Source organism: Mus musculus, chromosome 1 (assembly GCF_000001635.26).
Source record: "Mus musculus strain C57BL/6J chromosome 1, GRCm38.p6 C57BL/6J".
Classification (NCBI taxonomy): Eukaryota; Metazoa; Chordata; class Mammalia; order Rodentia; family Muridae; genus Mus; species Mus musculus.
Genome location: NC_000067.6, coordinates 112,046,082 through 112,066,491, shown reverse-complemented (window position 1 = coordinate 112,066,491; position 20,410 = coordinate 112,046,082). Strand labels below are relative to the sequence as shown.

The 20,410-nt window shown below is 41.0% G+C and overlaps 1 pseudogene; it reads left to right on the top strand.

Annotated features, from left to right (window-relative positions):
* On the top strand, positions 9,121-17,293 carry Gm17752 (predicted gene, 17752; annotated as a pseudogene).

Genomic DNA, 20,410 nt, shown 5'->3' with positions numbered 1-20,410 from the left:
AAAAAAAAAAAAAAAAAAAAAAAAGAAAGAAAGAAAGAAAGAAAGAAAGAAAGAAAGGAAAAAAACAGCAAAATCTTACCTATTTTTGTTTGTTTGTTTTCATTTTCATTTTTTTTTTATTTTATTAGATATTTTCTTTATTTACATTTCAAATGCTATCCTCTTTCTAGGTCTCCCCTCTGGAAACCCCCTATCCCACCCCCCCTTCTGGCCTCTATGAAGGTGCTCTTCAACCCACCCACCCATTCCTGCTTCTCACCCCTGCAACATTCCCCTACACTGTGGCATCAAGCACCCTCAGGTCCATGAGCCACTCCTCCCACTACTGTCCAACAAGGCCATCCTCTGCCACATATGAGGTCAGAGCCATGGATCATCAATCAACTTTTTGGTTGTTGGGCCAGTCCCCAGGAGGGGACCTGGCCTGTTGATACTTTTTCTTTCCCCCTCCCCCGTGGGACTGAAACCCCCCCTCAGTTCCTTCCTTCAGTTCCTTCTCCAACTCCTCCATTGAGGACTCAGCACTCAAGCCAATGGTTAACAGCGAGCATCTGCCTCTGTATTTCTCAGGATCTGGCAAAGTCTCTCAGGAGACAGCCACTTCAGACTCCTATCAGAAAGCATTTCCTAGCATCCACAATAGCTATGGGGTTTGGCAACTGTATATGGGATGGTTCCCCAGGTGGAACAGTCTCTGAATGGCCTTTCCTTCATTCTCTGTTCCATGCTTTGTATCCATATTTCCTCCTCTGACTATCTTACTTATAAGGCACTCTATATTCCATGTGGTAGTTGGAAAACTGGATGTATATATCATATCTCTGTCTTTATAAATCAATAATTTTTATTTTACAGCATAAACATTTTGTTTTACAGTAAGTTCAAACCCAAGTTTTCTAGAACATTTTGCTTATTTTATGTTAATAGTCAATAAATTTAGTATGCCAATTATAGTCCAGGGCAATATTCTGTCTTCTCAACATTGTATCCCTATATGTTTTTAGATTTTGATTTATTCATGTTATGGACAGCCATCATAGGCTAAGTGTAAGAATACTCTCCCTCTACTGAAATTTTTTCTTCAAAGAGGGACATTTCTTCTTATAATCTACCAACTGAAATTTCCCTTCCAGATGTGACACCATTCCCTTTTTGGTTTGAAATTATCAACGGTGACTCTGCTTGAGTGGATGAATCAAACTTCTCCATAGATGCTGTATGTCCCATAAGTATTATTTCCTCTATTTCTACACTTTATATTTTGACCACATTGTAACTGCTCTGTTATATTTGGTATCTCTGGTATGCTTTTCATCATGAAGTTTGTCTTTACCTGACTTTCTGTTGAGTCAGAAAGCAAGGTCATAGTGATGAACCCATTGAGGCTGATAGTCAACAAATATGCTTCATGTAAATTATAATTAATGATGCTTAGATAGTTCCAGCTTGAGTGAAATAAACCATTTTGACATAATTTTCAAATATTTTGAATACCAACTCTGCTTCAAGATATATTCCCTCAGTCACATTTCACAAACTGTGAATAATAATTAATATTCCACATGCATGGAAGTTAGTTGTTCTTATTTATAGTAAGTTGATATTATGGTCATGGAAGAAGAGAATATTTTACTGACTATATTGCAGGCCAAAGGGATTATTACTCATGTTGTCCTTTATGATACATGCACTCCCTGGAGCACAAGTATGTGAAATCTCAACAAATATATCACAAAAAATTATCCATACTTGTGTACAAATAAATATATTGAATTGCTCTTTAGAGATCTCTTTAATGATTTCATAAATTCAGAATTAATTCTGGTTGTTTACATAAATTTTTTTGTCCAAGCCATTGTCTTAAGATAAACTAAACTAAGCAAAAACAATGAAAGTATGAAACATACATTATCTCTTCAAACACATGTTTTTAGTACAAGGCAGCGGTACTCAAAATTTATTATCCCCCAACTTCTGTGGGAATTTGAGTTGTGCTATTTGTTAAGCAAAAGGATAGTTGTGTCTGACTCTTGCTTTCTGTTAAGTTTGAATTTTCTGTGTTCCAGGAGTAGCAACCTCCTGACTCACAAACACAAGTGAACTGTTACACCTGGCCTTTACTTAAGAACCCCTCAAGGATATTTTTAACACATTTGGTTTATTTTCAAAGGTCTTTGAAACCTGATTTACTTCAATATAATCTTTATAAAAATGGCAGGAAGAATAAAGCTAGGTGACATACAGTATGAGTTTTTCTCAGGCTTTACATGTGTTAGAACAAGTTAAAACACACACACACACACACACACACACACACACACACACACACACACATATATATATATATGTATATATATACATATATACATATATATATATATGCATATGCACATGCATATGTGGGCAGGAGAGAGAGACAGAGACAGAGAGAGACAGAGACAGACAGAGAGATAGAGAGACAGAGAGTATTTGTCTAATGTGTTTTTGTTTATTTGAAAAATTTGACATATAGAACACCATAAAAAATTAATAGAAGGGGAAAAAGTATTAAGGCTTAAATTACTCTAGGAGAAAAAACATACTTTTGGCATGTTAATTGTACATATTAATTTTGCAGATTTATATACCCAGAGTAAAAAATGATGGATCTGGGCACCCAAAAGTTTTAAAACAAAATGGTGATTAATACAATGAATTGATAACCCATGCTTTAAATCTATGTTAAAAGTATGTATAGTTACATATGTGTATATTCATTTTCATGTATCTAATCAGCCAATTTTGTCCATTTTCTTACATTTCTAACACATTAGAACTAATTACTTAATTTTAAAAAGTAAATAAGACAAATGTTATGAAAACTGAAAGATTCTGAAAAAGAACAAATGGTAGGCCTATAAATTTGTATGTGTTTATGATACCAAGTATTACAATTGTTCATCAGATAAGCTTCTAGAGGAAAAATATTCCATCACTTGAATCATGAGGTAGTGCTAAGTATTCTGTAAGATAAATAAAGCCCTGAATATGTGTAAACTTCAGAGTATGGCACTGGCCTTTGGTGACAAAGGTCAAAAGACTCAAACTTCCCTTTTATTTCCAAAGGGAAGATAGAAAATAAAACAGTTTTGACTTGGTCAGTTAGTTAGCTTGTTGGTTGGTTGGTTGGTTGGTTGAAGAACCCTGTGTTTGCCTAAGAATTGCTTCTCCTAACTTAGGCAAAATCATCAGTTTACTTCCTGTGATTGCATATTGGGGGAAGTATACCAGCATACTTCATTCTAGAGAACTCTCAGGTGATGACAAAGCTCTGTTTTGAAGGGAAACATAAAGAACATGCTCTGGGGACAATTGGGGTTGAGTAACAGCTTTTGAAATAAATATACTAACAACATGTTCTGATATTTAGAAAGTGTGCTAGAGAGCATGGGATACATTTCTTAAAACACTCAGGTAAAAAATAAATTAATTAAATGGGGGAAATACTCAAAAAAGTATATAGTTATGCCAGATAGTTTTATGTCAACTTGACACAAGTCATTTGAGATGAGGGAATCTCATTTAAGAACTTGCTTCCATAAAATGGAGCTGTAAGCAAGCCTAAAGGACATTTTTTTAATTAGTGATTTATGGGGATCACCAAATCACTAATCCTATTATGGGTGGTGTCATTCCTGTGCTGGTGGACCTGAGTTGTATAAGAAAGCAGAATGAGCAAGACATGAAGAGCAAGCCAGTAAACAGCACCCCTCCATAGCCTTTTCATCAGCTCTGCCTCCAGCTTCCTGCCCTGGTAGCGTTCCTGTCCTGACTTCTTCAAAGTTATTAAGTATAAACCAAGTAAACCCTTTCCTACCCATCTTCTGGCTTGGCCATGGTGTTCCATCATAGCAATAGCAACTCAAACTAAGACAGTAGTGTTAAAAATAAAATGGAAAAGGAAAAAATGTTTAAGAATCTTTGTAACTTATTTTTAGGACATGAATACATTTTAAGTTTCAAAAAATGTCTTTGAGAGCTGAAGAATTTTCTATCTGGCAAAATGCTTGCTCTGCAAGTTATGAACAAACATAAAATGTGTGGTGGTAAATGCTTGTAATCTCAGTATTGGGAAGATAGAGGCAGACAGATACCTGGGGCTCAATAGACAGTAGCTTAGCATATTCATTGAGAACCAGGTCAGAGAGAGGTTTTGTCTTGTAAAATAGATAGATTGTGGATGATGAATATAAACAAGGCTGAGCCTTGGCGAGCATGGTCACAAACACACACACATGCATAAACAAATTTGTATATAAAACAGAGAGAGAGAGAGAGAGAAGAGAAGAGAAGAGAAGAGCAGAGGAGAGGAGAGGAGAGGAGAGGAGAGGAGAGGAGAGGAGAGGAGAGGAGAGGAGAGGAGAGGAGAGGAGAGGAGAGGAGAGGAGAGGAGAGGAGAGGAGAAGAGAAGAGAAGAGAAGAGAAGAGAAGAGAAGAGAAGAGAAGAGAAGAGAAGAGAAGAGAAGAGAAGAGAAGAGAAGAGAAGAGAAGAAGATGTAGAAACAAATAAGAACAGAAAAAGAGAGAAAGGAAATAGAGAAGACTGAGAGAGAAAATGACAGACAGATGAAGAGTTAGATAGGACCCAGAGACAGAGAGATTTACAAACAAATAAAAAAGACAGAGAGTGGCTGCCTTTCTGTAATGATCAACTATTTTAGATATCAATCCACACTCACAGTTGTTTTTTCTTTAATTATGTTTCACTCCTCATCCTTGTCTACTTATATCCTCATGCAAATTACTTACTTTTTGTCTATTCTTGATGTTTAAAGTAAGTTTCTTATAAACTTAATGTTCTTTCTAAGTGAGACAAAGCAAAATAAAACTAAGAAGTAAGGCAAAGATGATTGGAATGGTCAAATTTATGTACATCATTTACATTTTCATTGGTTCAATTTGTATAGTGCTAAGGTTTGATTTGGGGAGAAAAAAATACTTTCTACAGAAATTTACATTCCAGTCATTGTCCCATCCTCCAGTCCCCCTTCCCACAGTTCCTCATCCCACTCCTCTCTCCCCTAATCAGGCCTCCCCCTCCCCTGGGGCCTCAATTCTCTCAAGGATTAGGCCCATCTTCTCCCACTGAGGCCAGATTAGGCAGTCCTCTGCTGTATATATGCCGAGGGCCTCAGACCAGCCCACATAGGCTGCCTTGGTGACTCAGTCTCTGTGGGCTCTCAGGAGTCTTGGTTAGTTGAGATTGCTGATCTTCCTATGCAGTTTCCCTCCCCTTCATCCTCTTCAATTCTTTCCCTAATGCAACCACAGTGGACTCCAACTTCATTTAAGTGGTTAAGTGTAAGTATTTGCATCTGTCTCCATCAGCTGCTGGTAGAGTCTCTCAGAGGGCAGACATCCTAGGCTCCTATTTTCAGTCTCTTATCCATTTTGTCCCAGCAGTTCTTTTAGAGAGGAACAGTTCTGGGTCACAAATTTTGGCCATGGGTTAGTAATCCTGTCCCTCCACTTGAGGTACTTTCTATCTATTGGGGGTGGACTCTTCAGGTTCTCTTTCCCTATTATTGGACATTTGGCTAAGGTCATCCCTACTGAGTCCTGAGAGTCTCTCCTCCCATGTCTCCGTTTCTTTCTAGATGGTCCCCCTTCTTCCCACTCACCAAGACTGCACATTTCCATTCATTCTGCTGGCCTTCTGGGCTTCTCTCCTGCCCCTACCCATACTGGATCCTGTTCCCTATTCCTGCCCCCTAATCTCTCCCACCAATGCCCTTCCCTCCCTCTGGCTCCTGAAATTGTTTTCAACTGAACTGGGATTGAAACATCCTCACTCAGGCCTTTTTGTTTGTTAAACATCTTAAATTCTGTGGGTTGTATCCTAGGTATTCTGTACTTTTTGTCTAATATGCACTAATCAGTCAATACATACCATGCATATGCTTTTGAGTCTGGGTAACCTCACTCAGGATGATATTTTCTAGCTAAGTCCCCTTGCCTGCAAAGCCCATAATGTCCTTGTTCTTGATAGCTGAATAGTATGCCATCCAGTAAATGAACCACATTTTCTGTATCCATTCTTTGGTTGAGGGACATCTGGGTTGTTTCCAGCTTCTGGCTATTACAAATAAGGCTGCAATTAACATAGTGAAGATGTGCCCCTGTGGTACATTAGAGCATCATTTAGGTATATGGCCAAGAGTGGTATAGCTGGATTATTTTTTAATTTTTTAATTTATTCATTTTATTCTTTAATCCTTTTCCATAGTCTAGACTTTATCTCCCTCCAGGTCTGCTCTCCAATCACTCCCCATCCCATACCTCTCTCCCACACCCCTATCTACAAGAGGATGTCCCCACCCTACTACTCCCACCCCACCAGGCCTCCATACTCCCTGTGGCCTCAAGTCTCTCACTGAGGACAGACCAGGCAGTCATCTGCTGTATATATGTCCTGGGCCCCATATAAGCTGGTGTATGCCACCTGGTTGGTGGCTCAGTGTCTGAGAAATCTCAGGGGTCCAGGTCAGTTAAGACAGCTGGTTTTCCCATGGAGCTACCCTCCTCCTCAGCTTCTTCCAGCTTTTCTCCATTTCAAGCACAGGTTTTCCCTACATAAACTCTTTCAGCTGCTAGTTGAGTCTTTCAGAGGGCAGTCATGATAGATCCCTTTTTGTGAGCACTCCATAGCCTCAGTAATAATGTCAGGCCTTGGGACCTCCCCTTGAGCTGAATCCCACTTTGTGCCTGTCACTGGACCTTCTTTTTCTAAGGCGTCTCTCCATTTCCATCCCTGTAATTCTTTCAGACAGAAACTATTATGGCTTAGAGGTGTGACTCTGGTATGACAACCCCATCCCTCACTTGATGACCTGTCTTCCTGCTGGAGGTAGAATCTATAAGTTCGCTCTTCCTACTGTTGGGCATTTCATCAAATGTCCCTCCCTATGAGTTCTGGGAGTCCCTAAACCTCTCAGGTCTCTGGTTCATTGTGTGGATTCCCCCAACTTCCTATTTCCTGATGTTGCCTTGTTTCCTTTCTTTCTGCTGGCCCTCAGAGTTTCAGTCCTTTTCCCTCACCCAATACCATATCCCATTTCCCCTCTACACTGCACTGCCCCCTACAGTGTCCACAATTCCTCCCAAATCCCTCCCTCCCGCCTCCCCTCTTGTGATTGCTTTCTTCTCTATTCCAAGTGGGACTGAGGAATCCTCACTTGAGCACTTCAGCTTGTTGAGCCTTTTGAATTCTGTGGACTGTATCTTGTGTATTCTGTATGGTTTCTCTCTCTCTCTCCTCTCTCTCTCTCTCTCTCTCTCTCTCTCTCTCTCTCTCTCTCTTTCTGGCCAATATCCACTTATTAGTGAGTAAATACCATGCATGTCCTTTTGTGTCTGAGTTACCTCACTCAGGATGATATTTTCTAGTTCCATCCATTTCCCTGCAAAACTCAGGATATCCTCATTCTTAATAGCTGAGTAGTATTCCATTGTGTAAATGAACCACATTTTTTGAATCCATTCTTCTGTCATGGGACATCTAGGTTGTTTCCAGCTTCTGGCTATCACAAATAATGCTGCTATGAACATAGTGGAATAGGTGTCCCTATGGCATGGTGGGGCATCTTTTGGGTATATTCCCAAGAGTGGTATAGCTGAGTTTTCAGGTAGATCTATTTCCAATTTTCTGAGGAACCTCCAGATTGATTTCCAGAGTGGTTGTACCAGTTTGAAATCCCACCAGCAATGGCGGAGTGTTCCTCTTTCTCCATATTTCTTTAAGTGCCTCTCAGTCATTTGAGATTCCTCTGTTGTAAATTCTCTGTTTTGTTTTATATCCCACGTTTTAATTGAGTTGTTTTTTTGTTTGTTTGTTTGTTTGGTGGTTAGCTTCCTGAGTTCTTAATATATGTTGGATATTAGCCCTCTATTGGATGTGGGGTTAGTAAAGATTTTTCCCCAATCTTTAGGTTGCTGTTTTGTCCTATTGACTGAGTCTTTTGCCTTCCAGAAGCTTTTCAGTTTCATGAGGTCCCATTTATCAATTCTTGATCTCAGAGCCTGAGCCATTGGAGTTTGGTTCAGGAAATTTTGTCCTGTGTCAATGAGTTTGAGGCTCTTTCCCATTTTCTCTTCTATTAGATTCAGGATATCTGGTTTGTGTTGAGGACCTAGATCCACTAGGACATTAGCTTTGTGCAAAGTGACATATATGGATGTATTTTCATTTTTCTACATACAGACAGCCAGACAGACCAGCACCATTTATTAAATATGCTTTCTTTTTTCCATTGTATTTTTTTTGTCTTCTTTGTCAGAGATCAATTCTCCCTAAGTGTGTGTGTGTGTGTGTGTGTGTGTGTGTGTGTGTGTGTGTTTCTCCATATTCAATTCTATTACATTGATTAACCTGTCTGTCTCTGTACCATGCAGTGTCTATCACTATTGCTCTATAGTACAGCTTGAGGACAGGGATGGTGATTCCCCCAGAAGTTCTTTTATTGTTAAGAATTGTTTTTGAGGTCCCGTGTCTGACAATTTCTGATGGCTGGTGCTCCTTGCTAAAGAGATCCGAGGGTTGGACAATGCACAGCTCTCAGACTGTGATATTTCGAAGGACGAAGTAAAGTTGAGGGCTGCTTCACCCTTTCTCTAAGTTAGAGCAGTTTGTGTGTAGGGTGCCAATGCATTAGTGGTTCCCTTCTGAATTTTTTGTTTCCCAGAGAAAATGACCAACAAGTCCCCATAGGTCAAACACTTTGGCAGATATCTTCAAGTCCCAAATAGAAGTTCCAAACGTCTATCAATTGGTTCTCACCCAGGTGTGCAGGTGTCTCCTCTCCGGACCCAGTCCCTTGGAGCTGATGTAAAGCAATTGGCTTGAGCCTGCAAAATAGGAGCTCGGATTGGTAGTTGCTATCAGGTGCCTGGTTATTCCTCGATTTCTGCCCGTGATTAGTGCATGATTGTTTTAAATCCAAGGGTACCTGACAGCAACTGGAAGACACTTGCAGACAGTGTGCGGCCATTGGCTGGTGCTAGGGCCATCCCTCCACCAGTGAGCAGCGAATGGTGAAAAGGGAACTATGAGGGAAAAGGCTGTGATGTGAGCACGTGACCTTCGGCACCTTTTTATCAAGAAACAATCGAATTTAACTAAAGATAGGGGGACGAGGAAAGATGGAGGTGAGGACCTAATAGTTTCCTATGTCCAGGACTACTAGAGCCGCCTGAGGTACCATGTTTCAGTACAGATTAAGACACTAGGTAAAGAAAAATTGAGGATGCTTACAGATCTCAGAGATAATCTGATGACAAAGAAAGCATTAACCTGCCTTTGAGGTGACTAAAGGCCTTGACAGCCTGCTTCTGCGCCAACCAGCAATGAATTGTAACTCATTCTTGCTGGCCTTGTCTCAAATCAGCTACCTGGTGGACAATTTAACCAAGAAAAGCTATCGAGCCAGCCAGCAGAAAATACAGCACATTATGAATCAGCATGGTCCTGAGGCAGACAGGCATTTATTAGGCTGCCTATTTTCACATGTGGATTTCAGTGGCAATGGTAAAAGCAGTGGCAAAGATTTCCATATGATAGTTTCTGATTCAGGAGTGTGCCTCACTGATTACAAAGCCAAATTTTATCTCAAGATTATCATATGCCATTGATAATCCATTGCATTACCAGATGAGTGTAAAGCCTGCACCCCTTTTATTTGCCCAGTTGTGTAAAGTTTTCAAGTTGAGTACAAGAGGTAATTTTTGATCTTGGCCTTTTGAATTCTTCTAGTCCAGATCTCAGGGATTTTGCTGCTCATTTTACCAAACAAAAGCTTCCAGATTGTATTAGTCAGGGTTCTCTAGAGTCACACAACTTATGGGTAGTCTCTATATAGTAAGGGAAATGTTGATGACTTACAATTTGTAGTCCAACTCCCAACAATGGTCAGCAGCAGCTGTGAATGGAAGTTCAAGAACCTAGCAGTTGCTCAGTCCCACAAGGGAAGCAGGCAAGGAAGAGAGAGTGAATCTTTCTTCTTCCAATGCCCTTATGTAGGTCTCCAGCAGAAGGTATAGCCCAGATTAAAGGTGTGTGCCATCCCCCTTTAATCCCAGATGATCTTGAACTCAGAGATCTCCCTGTATTAATCTTTTGGAATTCATAACCACTATACCTCAAGATCTCTATGCCAAGATCTAGGTCAGAAACTTGTATCTCCCAGCCTCCAGATTAAGATCACCAGTGAGCATTCCAATCCTGGACTGTAGTTCATTCAGGATATAGTGAAGTTGACTAGCCACTATACAGATATTCTGCATACTTACATTGACACAGATGTCAGTCAAAATCAGAAAGGTGACTTTCAAGATATGGCAACAGAGGTCGTACACCTCCTACTATCCCATATCCTCTTTGGACAGAAGGGAGCCTTAGGAGTTGGACAGGAACAGATAGAATCTTTTCTTAATACATAACACAGAGATTTTCCCCAAGAGTGTTGTCCTATGGTGCTGACACCACTTTTATACCCTGAAAAAATGGGGCATTCTAATGGACAGGATTGTGCTTGATTCTGGAGGGATAGCTGAAACCATGATGGAGAGCTTGCTGGCTGACTTCATGCAAAAAGTGGGCTATGGCTTTGGGCAAGTATTGAAGAGTGTCGCAATATAATCAGTTTGGTATTTGGGAGGTCACAACTGCCCAGGTTGCCAGGGTTTTGGGAATGATGGCTTGGACTCATTCAAGATTAATGGATGGTATTCTATTTCAGAGTATCCCTGCTCCTGGCAGTGAGATCTTGAGTGATGGAAAAGATAAAAGCAGGAGGGCATAAGCTCACACGTGGAATGTCTAGATCTTGATTGATGCACTTAAAGAACTGAACCCAAGTTTGAATTTCAAGGAACTGACTTATGAACTGGACCATCCTGGATTTCAAATGTGTGACAGCAAATGCCTTCACAATGTAGTTTATGGCATCCAGAGGGGTCTTAGCCTGGAAATTTTTCCAGTAAATTTTATATATAGACCTTAGAAACATGCAGAAAGACAGCTCCAGTATTCCTTGATAAACCAAGAACTCTTCTGTTTTGCCGACTACCCCTGTCACACTGTAGCCACTGATATTTTGAAAGCACCACCAGAGGATGACAGTCAAGAAATTACCACATGGAAAAGCTTGAATTTGATTGAATCTCTGCTGAGCCTTGCAGAGGTTGGGCAGTATGAACATGTGAAACAACTCTTCAGCTTCCCTATCAAACACTGTGCAGACGTGTTGGTAATGGCCTTACTTCAAATCAACACCTCCTGGCACATCCTCTGTCATGAACTCATCTCTACTTTGATGGCAATTTTCCTTGGAAACCATCCCAACTCTGCCATTATTTTGCACTATATATGGCATGGGCAGGGACAGTCTCCATCAATTCGCTGACTTATAATGCATGCAATGGCAGAATGGTACATGAGAGGGGAGCAGGCCAAATTTTCTCAAAAACTTGATGTGGCCCAGGACTACCCTCACCATGGTAGCCAATTGAAGTAATACAAAGAATAAGCCAGACAGCCACCACCTGGAGTTATGCCAAAAGGTCACCCTCCTAGTACTAGCAACATAGATGCTATTTCTCCTGTTCAGATTAACCCTCTTGCTGGAATGGCATCTCTTAGTGTAGGTGGTTCAGCTGCCCCTCACACACAGAGCATACAGTTTTGTCCTGCAAATTTGGGTTCTATATTCAGTACCTCTCAGTCACCAGAAAAAAAGCATTTCTACCACTTTCAACCCAAAATCAAACAACTACCTTCAGTTTGAAAGATCCTGGCAGAATGTAAAAGGACACAGAAGCCCTGAAATTGGCAAGATAGACGTCAGTGTTAGCAGAACTAGCTTCACTGATTTAGAAAAATAGAGGTGCACAATGCTCTGGCCACTCCTTGAACCTGTGTGTCTGCCAATGTTCTGACCAGGTGTGTGTGCATTGCTGCACTTTCATTAGACTCTTTCCTTGTACCCCTCCCATACCCATTTCTTGAGGATAGACATTGTTTAGATCTGGAAATCCCCTAATCTCCCCCGTCTCCTTTCCCCCCGAGGGCCTATAAAAACTAGGAACTCTTTCCCCTTGAGGTCGACTCCTCTACCCCTGTGTGGGATATGAGTCGCCCTCAGAGCTCTGGCTTTCCCGAATAAAGCCTCATGTGGTTTGCAACAAGCTCGGTCTGTCGTGAGTTCTTGGGTGTCCGCTATTGTCCCGAGGCCTGAGAGAGGGGCTCCTCTTGGAGTCTTTCAAGTCCTATTGGAGGACTTTCATCACAGCTTACAGTAGATGGTCTTGGCACAGGAAGCCAGACTGTCATAGGAACTGGGCCCCTTGGACTTCCTGCAGTGAACAATAATCCTTTTGTATGGAGGAAACTGATCACCTCTGGACTCAACCAGACTACATTCCAGTAAAGTAAAATGAAACCTTCCAATGTGTCTCAGGTGTGACCAGCAGCAAATCAGCATGTTAGTAAAGAAATAGATGATGAAGCAAACAGCTATTTCCAGCTAATATAGAATTACCCACCACATCCAATCGTGTCTGTTGATGAGGTATTAGATATGCTACAGAGATTTGAAAGCTCTAATATAAAAGGGAGTGAGAAGTATTTAACTGTATTTAATTGAGGAACTTATTTGAATACCATCATTTTTCCCTCAGTACACTGATAAAGAATTATATATAACAGCCTGTTTGTTTGGAGGCATAATTGAAAAAAGACTGGTCACTTACATGGTATTGGGTCCAGCCCTGCAATATGTTCTTGAAGCCTTACAGAAACCTTTTGGAACCAAAATATTATTTTGGTATTGCTGCACGAGATAGATTTAAAAATAGATTCAAAGACTATCCTTAGTATTGTCAGCACCTGGCTTCTCTCAGTCAGTTCATGCAGTTCCAACATCATTTGCAGGAGTACATTGAGTATGGACAACAGTTTCAAGCTCCTCCTGTGATAACTCAGGGCTCCATCACTACCCCTGAAAGTATTAAACTGGCTCTGGCCCAGGTTCCAGCAAAAGCTCTTCTTCTGGATCAGGTTAACACAATGGTAACCACCTCAACCACCACCACTGTTGCTAAAACAGTTACAGTCGCCAAGCCAATGGGAGTCAGCTTTAAGAAAGATGTGCCACCTTCTATAAATACAATAAATATTGATGCATTGCTTGTGGTCACTGATCAAACTGAGAGGATTGTGGGGCCCCCAGAAAATATTCAAGAGAAAATTGATTTTATTTCAACAATATCTCACAGTCAAATATGACATGCAAGGCCAAAGAGCTTAAAGAAACGGAAGTGAGAATTTATACCTTGGGTTTTCCAGTATCTAGTTATGAAAAGTCAGTATTGAGCCAAAGTTTCATAGCCTGTATTCAAACTTTCTTGATACATTGAGGAATCCTGAATTTAACAAGGTGGTTCTGAGTGAAACCTACAGAAACATTAAAGTGCTTCTGACTTCTGATGAAGCTGTGGACAAATTCTCAGATCGTTCTTTGCTGAAGAACTTGGGGCATTGGTTAGGTATGATAACATTAGCTAAAAATAAACCCATCTTACACACGGACTTGAATGTGACATCTTTTTCTGTTAGAGGCTTGCGTTAAAGGACAACTAGACCTGCTTTATGTAGTGGTCTTGTTGCCAAAGATCTACAGTTCAGCATTCATAGTCTGGACTTTAGGCCACCAAACCCCTGGACAATGGCAATTACGAATGGATTAGCTGAGCTACACCAGGAGCATGACTTAAACTTGAAGTCTGAGATTGAGGTGCTCTGTAAGAACCTTCCATCAGACATCAATGAGCTCAAACCTGGAAACGGGTTGAAAGATAAAGATCACCTGAAGAAGTTAAATGAACAACTCTCTGCTCCAAGGAAAGATGTCAAACAGCCAGAAGAGCTTCCTGCCATTACAACAACTTCTACAACATTAGCTACCAGTACTACGTGTACAGCCACAGTTCCACCACAGCTATCAAGACATCAATGTCTATTTTCTAGCAAGCCTGGAACCTCATATAACTCTAAATCCTACAATCCCTTTAGTTCAAGCTCATCCACAGTTGAAGCAGTGTGTGCGGCAAGCAATTGCACGAGCTTTCCAGGAGCTAGGCCATCCTGTGGTGGACTGGTCAAATAAGATTGCTATGACTATGTGTGAACAGATAGTCAAAAAGGACTTTACCCTGGATTCTGAGGAGTCTAGAGTGGGAATAGCAGCTCATTGCATGATGCAGAACTTGACAGGTGGAATGGCTATGATTACTTGCTGGGAACCTTTACTGATGAGCGTATCTATTGACCTAAAAATAGTTTTGCCTCAGCCCTTTTTATTGCATCCACACAACAAAGGGAAATGATGGACCAGTTAGCTCATGATAATTGTGAATTAGCTTTGTGTTTTATTCAGAAAGCTGCAGTGGAGAAAGCAGGCCCTGAGATGGACAAGAGATTGGTAACTGAATTTGAGCTGAGGAAGCATGCAAGGCAAGAAGGACATAGATAATGTGATCCTGTTGTATTAACTTATCAAGTGGAACGGATGCCAGAGCAGATCAGGCTGAAAGTTGGTGGTATGAGCCCAAAACAGCTATCAGTCTATGAAGAGACTGCATGAAATGTCCCTGGCTTCTTACCTACAAATGACTTAAGGCGGTCTACAGGGTTTTTGCTCAGCCCATGGAGCAATCTTGGGCAACAGATGATGTAGCTCGTATTTATAAGTGTATTACAGAACTGTTGCAGCACCTTCATGCCATTCCACCAACTTTGGCCATGAATCCTCAAGGCCAGTCTCTCCAGATTCTTTTAGAGGATGTAGTATTGTCTTGGGAATTCTCAGGATGTGATAGCTGCTCTTGGATTGCTACAGAAAGCTGTAGAAGGCTTATTAGATGCCACAAGTGCTGCTGATGCTGACTTACTGCTGCGATACAAAGAACCCCACCTGTTGGTATTGAAAAGCTCTGTAGGATGGCAGGGCAAATGGATCTCCATGGCGCAGCAAACAAATCACCCGGGGCCTAATTGAATGTCAGTATGAATATAAATATAGTGTGGAGGCTGTGAAGTTAATTCAAAATCATTTGGTTAACATACAGAAATATGACCTGTATCTTGCTCAGTTGATGGAGAATGGCTTGAACTACATGGCTGTAGCATTTTGCTATGCAACTGGTAAAAATGCTGCTGGTGGATGAAAGGAGTGTTGCCTAAATTTCTGAGGCAGATCTGTTCCATACTATTGACATTTTCATGAGAATTAATGCTCATTCCTGAGTCAAGGCACCAGAAGGATTGGCCCAACTGATGGAAGTGCTGAGATCCAACCATGGAGCAATGATTGTTCATGCTCATGGAGGCCCTAACATTATGGTGCATTCTGGGATCTCTCAAGCCTCAGAATATAATGACCCTCCAGGCCTGAGGGAGAAGGCAGAGTATCTTCTGAGGGAATGGGTGAATCTACACCATTCAGCAGCAGTTGGCTGTGACTGCACCAAAGCATCCTCTGCAATTGTTTGACAGATAAAGCTTTTGGAAAGAAAGAAGCATCCACAAGGACTACTTAAAATTGATGACCTTCATAACAAGGATTTTTCATGTTTGCACTGATGGAGTAGCAGCACAATCCTGCTGCTAACCCTGCCATGATCTAGGCCAAGTGCTACCACAACCTGTCTGCCTTTGTCTGCCTCACTGTTCTGTAAGTGAAGCACTCTGTGGAGGCCATCAACATCACAAGGATCAACCTGCTCAATAAGGTTCTCAGTATAGTAGTGGGAGTTTTCCTACAGGATCAGGATGTTCAGCAGAGTGAGTTTTAGCAAGTTCCCTACCATAGGATTTTTATCATGCTGCTGTTCTGTTGCAGCTCAGTGCACCTGAGCATGTGTTGGAAACCATTAATTTCCAGACTCTGCAATACATTCCACATCTTGAGGCCTACTAAAGCTCCTGGCTTTGTATATGCTTGGCTTGAATTTATCTCCCATTGAATCTGGAATCTAACGTGCAAGAATGCTGGCACATATGCCACAGCAGAAGGGGTAGCCTATATATGCACAGCTGTCAATTGATTTATTCAAATATTTAACACCTTTCCTTAGAAATGTGGAACTCCGTAAACTTACGCAAATCCTCTACAAGGGTACTCTTAAGAATGCTGCTAGTTATTTTGCATGATTTTCCAGAGTTCTTTTTTATTACCATTATGCCTTCTGTGATGTGATTCCTCCTGATTGTATCCAGTTAAGAAATTTGATCTTGAGTGCCTTTCCAAGGAATATGAAGCTCCCAGACCCATTTACTCCTAATCTGAAGGTGGCCATGTTAAGCAAAATTAACCCTGCACCTCCAGTCCTCACCAATTTCACTGAAGTGATGCAACCTCAGTTCAAAAAATATTTGGATTCCTATCTTAAAACTCAATCGTTGGTCACTTTTCTGTCTGTTCTGCATAGTAACCTACAGGTATCTAATGAGCAGGCAATAGTTATAACCTTCAGCTTATCAATGCATTGGGGCTCTATGTGGGGACTCGGGGTATCACACACATCCACAACAAGGGCAGCACATCTTCAATGAGCACCATTACCCACTCAGCACACATGAACATCTTCCAAAATCTGGTTGTGATCCTAAATACTGAAGGCTCTTATCTCTTCTTAAATGCAATTGCAAGCCAGCTGAGGTACCCAAACAGCCACGTTCACTGCTTCAGATATACCATGTTGTACATTTTTGCCAAGGCAATCGTTGAGGCGATCCAGGAACACATCACAAGGGTTCTCTTGGAACGGTGGATTGTAAATAGGCCATATCCTTGGGGTCTTCTTATCACTTTCATTGAGCTGATTAAAAAAACCCAGCATTTCAGTTCTGGAACTAGGAATTTGTACACTGTTTGGCAGGGATTGAAAAGTTATTTCAATTTATTGCACACTGCTGCCTGGTTCAGAAGCAGGCTCAGCAAATGATGAAGGGGACTGGTGCCAGTTAGATGAACTGTGTATATCCTTGCAGAGGCATTAGCCTTGGTCTGTGTGAACCAAGTTCATAAACTGAAGAATCCTTTCAGATCCTCCTGACTTTCCTAGCCCTTTGGTTCTCAGGGATCTGCCCCACCAACTGCTGGGGTCGGTCTCCTGTCTATGTGGGCAAGTTACAAAGTTTAAATGCATTTTTCTTTACTCTTGGCCAAAATTTAGAACATGCTGTGAATATCATTTTGAAAAGGAAAAATACATTTTTGCTACTCTGAACTTTTTGCTTTTCCAGATTATTTTGAGAATTGTTCTTTCTAACTCTAGGAAGAATTGAGTTGGAATTTGGATAGGGATTGCATTGAATCTGTAAAATGACTTTGCTAAAATAGCTAGTTTTACAACCTTAATTCTGCCAATCCATGAGCATGGGAGACCTCTCCATTTTCTGAGATCTACTTCAATTTCTTTATTGAGAGATTTGAAGTTATTGTCATACAGATCTTACACTTGTTTGGTTAGAGTTATCACAAGGTATTTTATATTATCTGTGGCTATTGTGCAGGGAGTTTTCCCCCTAATTTCTTTCTCAGTCTGTGTATCATTTTTACAAAGGAAGGCTACTGATTTATTCGAGTTACTTTTATATCAGGCCACTTTGCTGAAGTTGTTTATCAGCTGGAGAAGTTCTTAAGTAGAATTTTTGGGATCGCTTGTGTATGGTGTTGTATCATCTGCAATTAGTTATATGTTTACTTCTTCTTTGTCAGTTTGTACCCCCTTGATCTCTTTTTGTTGTCTTATTGTTCCAGCTAGAACTTCAAGTACTATACTGAATAGATATGGGGAGAGTGGGCATCCTTGTTTTTTTCCTGATTTTAGTGGGATTGCTTAAAGTAATCCATTTAATTAGATATTCGTTGTTAATTTGCTTTTATTATGTTTAGGAATGGGCCTTGAATTCCTGATCTCTTCAATATTCTTAACATGAAGGAGTGCTGCTGAAGGACATCATTCCTGTACCCTCTCATGTAATACCAAGACTTGAAAACCCTGCTTGAGGTTTTTTCCTTTATAAACCACCTTCACTTAAACCCTGGGGATTCACTTTCTTTCCTGTTCTATCAGGAAGGTTGGTGGTCCAAGCTTTGGATTGAATAAAGACCCTTATGTGATTACAGCAGGTTGTAATTCCTGGTGGTCTCTTTGGGGATTTTACAACCTGGGCACACCATTTGGTGCATTAGCCGGGAACCCCCAGACTTCCAGAACCACCCCTCCACAACCAGACCCAGAAGGTCTGTCACTGGCTGGGTGCTTTGTGCATTGTCTGTGTATGTTCTTGATTTCAGTTTATTTTGTTTTTGTTGTTGTTGTTGTTTTGTTTTGTTTTGTTTTTTACTCCTCAAGTTGTCTACATAGGCTGCAAGGTGTGGCTACACTGGAGGGTTACACTCGTCGGAGTCAGGAAGATATTCCTGACTCCAGAGTGGATGAGGTATCCACCTGTCAGTTTCTTTCAGTTTCTGAAGCAGGAATCTGTGAAACTGTAAGTCTGAGTCCTTTGAAAAATTTTTGTATTCAGTTGTTGAGAGGCTATTTTGTGCCTGTCTATTCTGTTTCTTGTGCTGCTTGGTCTTTACTTGTATTGGATTATGACAGACGCCATGGGACAGACTGTTTCTCACCTTATTCTTACTCTGTCTCATTTTAAGGAAACTAGGCCTAAGGGGCACTTCTTACAACTTGGAGTGGCCATCTTTTGATATTAGATGGCCACCTGATGGGGACCTTTTATCTCCCCAGGATGTCAGCAGTAGAAAATAAAGTGTTTCAAAGGTCTCCCTCTTTTCCCCTGCTAACACTTCTTTGTCAACAGGAATGGACACAAGGTGACAAGAAACAACTTGAGCAGAGCCAGTCAGCTCCATCCTTCTTAGTGACATCAGCTTTAAGGCTGGAGAATAGCTCAAAGGTTAAGAGCACTAATCTGTCTTCCAGAGATCCTGAGTTCAATTCCCAGCAACCTTTTGCAGATTTCCTTTTTTGTCGGGAATGGCTCCATGTTTTATGGTTCACACAAGTTTATTGCCCTCTTTCCCTTCCCCTTTGCCAAGTACAGGCACAGTGCACACTGATATCCAGGGCCCCTAAAAGGTCTAAGGCTTCTGAGACCCTAACCAGGATTTCCCTAAATTGAAAGGTGAGTTCCCAGAGAGCAGGGCTCCATGCCTGGACAGACTGAACAGGAGAGGGCCCAATTGGGCAGATGTATCCCTCACTGGGGCTTCAACAGACTCCTGGTCACTCATTTTGTTCAGTAAATGGCTATTTTTCTTGTCAGCAGAAGTGCTTGCTCCCTGTCTGAACTGATATGGTCTCTGAGTTATAAAGAGAAGGTCTTCACTGACACTATGCTGACACACTCAGCCCACTGAGAAGCAACAACCACTCCCTTCCATGTGCCTTATGACACTTAGTACAGATACCTACTACCCCCCCCCACACACACACAAAGACACAGACACATAAACATACACAGAGCTCTTACTGGTTCTTTTAACCATAGACAGAGGCCAAGAAACTAGCCCTTGGCCCCATAGAGAACCTACCCATATTGGTACTTCAACACAGTGGAAGGTAAGGAACATCTCCAGGTTTACCACCAGGCTCTTTCAGCAGGTCTCAATAACAATTTGGCCAAGGTTTAGATATGATACTAGACAAGAAATTGATAAAAGTCCAGTGACATTTCTTGAATGGGTCATAAAGACTGTATGTGTAAGGCTACACACACACACATAGACCCTGAGAAAGCAGAGAATTCTAGCATGGTAGTCGTGGCTTTCATCAATTAATTAGTGCCAGAAATTAAGAAGAAGTTACAGATTCAAAAAAGATTAAGAGAGAGGTCATTGAGAGTTCTAGTAAAAGTTGCAGAGAGAGTTCAGAAGAGTAAAGATTAAGACAAGAAAGACATTGAATAGAGATTTAGTTAGAGTCTTTCTAGCCAACAAAGCCTCAAATCCAAGAGAAAAGAAATTCAAAGCTTCAATAGAAAGCTAGAAGAGGAATAACTAAAGGGGTCTTACAAACTCTAGGACCATGGAAATGGCCGGAGGCTTATTTATCAAAAAACAAACAAACAAAAACAAACAAATAAATTGGATCCAGTGGCAGCAGGATGGATGGCCACCTTCCCTGTGTATTATTTTAGCCACAGCACTATTGACTAAAGATGCAGATAAATTAACTTTGGGACAAAATTTGATTATGACTACCACCCCCATGGAATTTAAGGGGTATTCAAGTAGCCTTCTGATTGATGGCTCAATAATGCCTACATGATTCCTTATCAGACTCTACT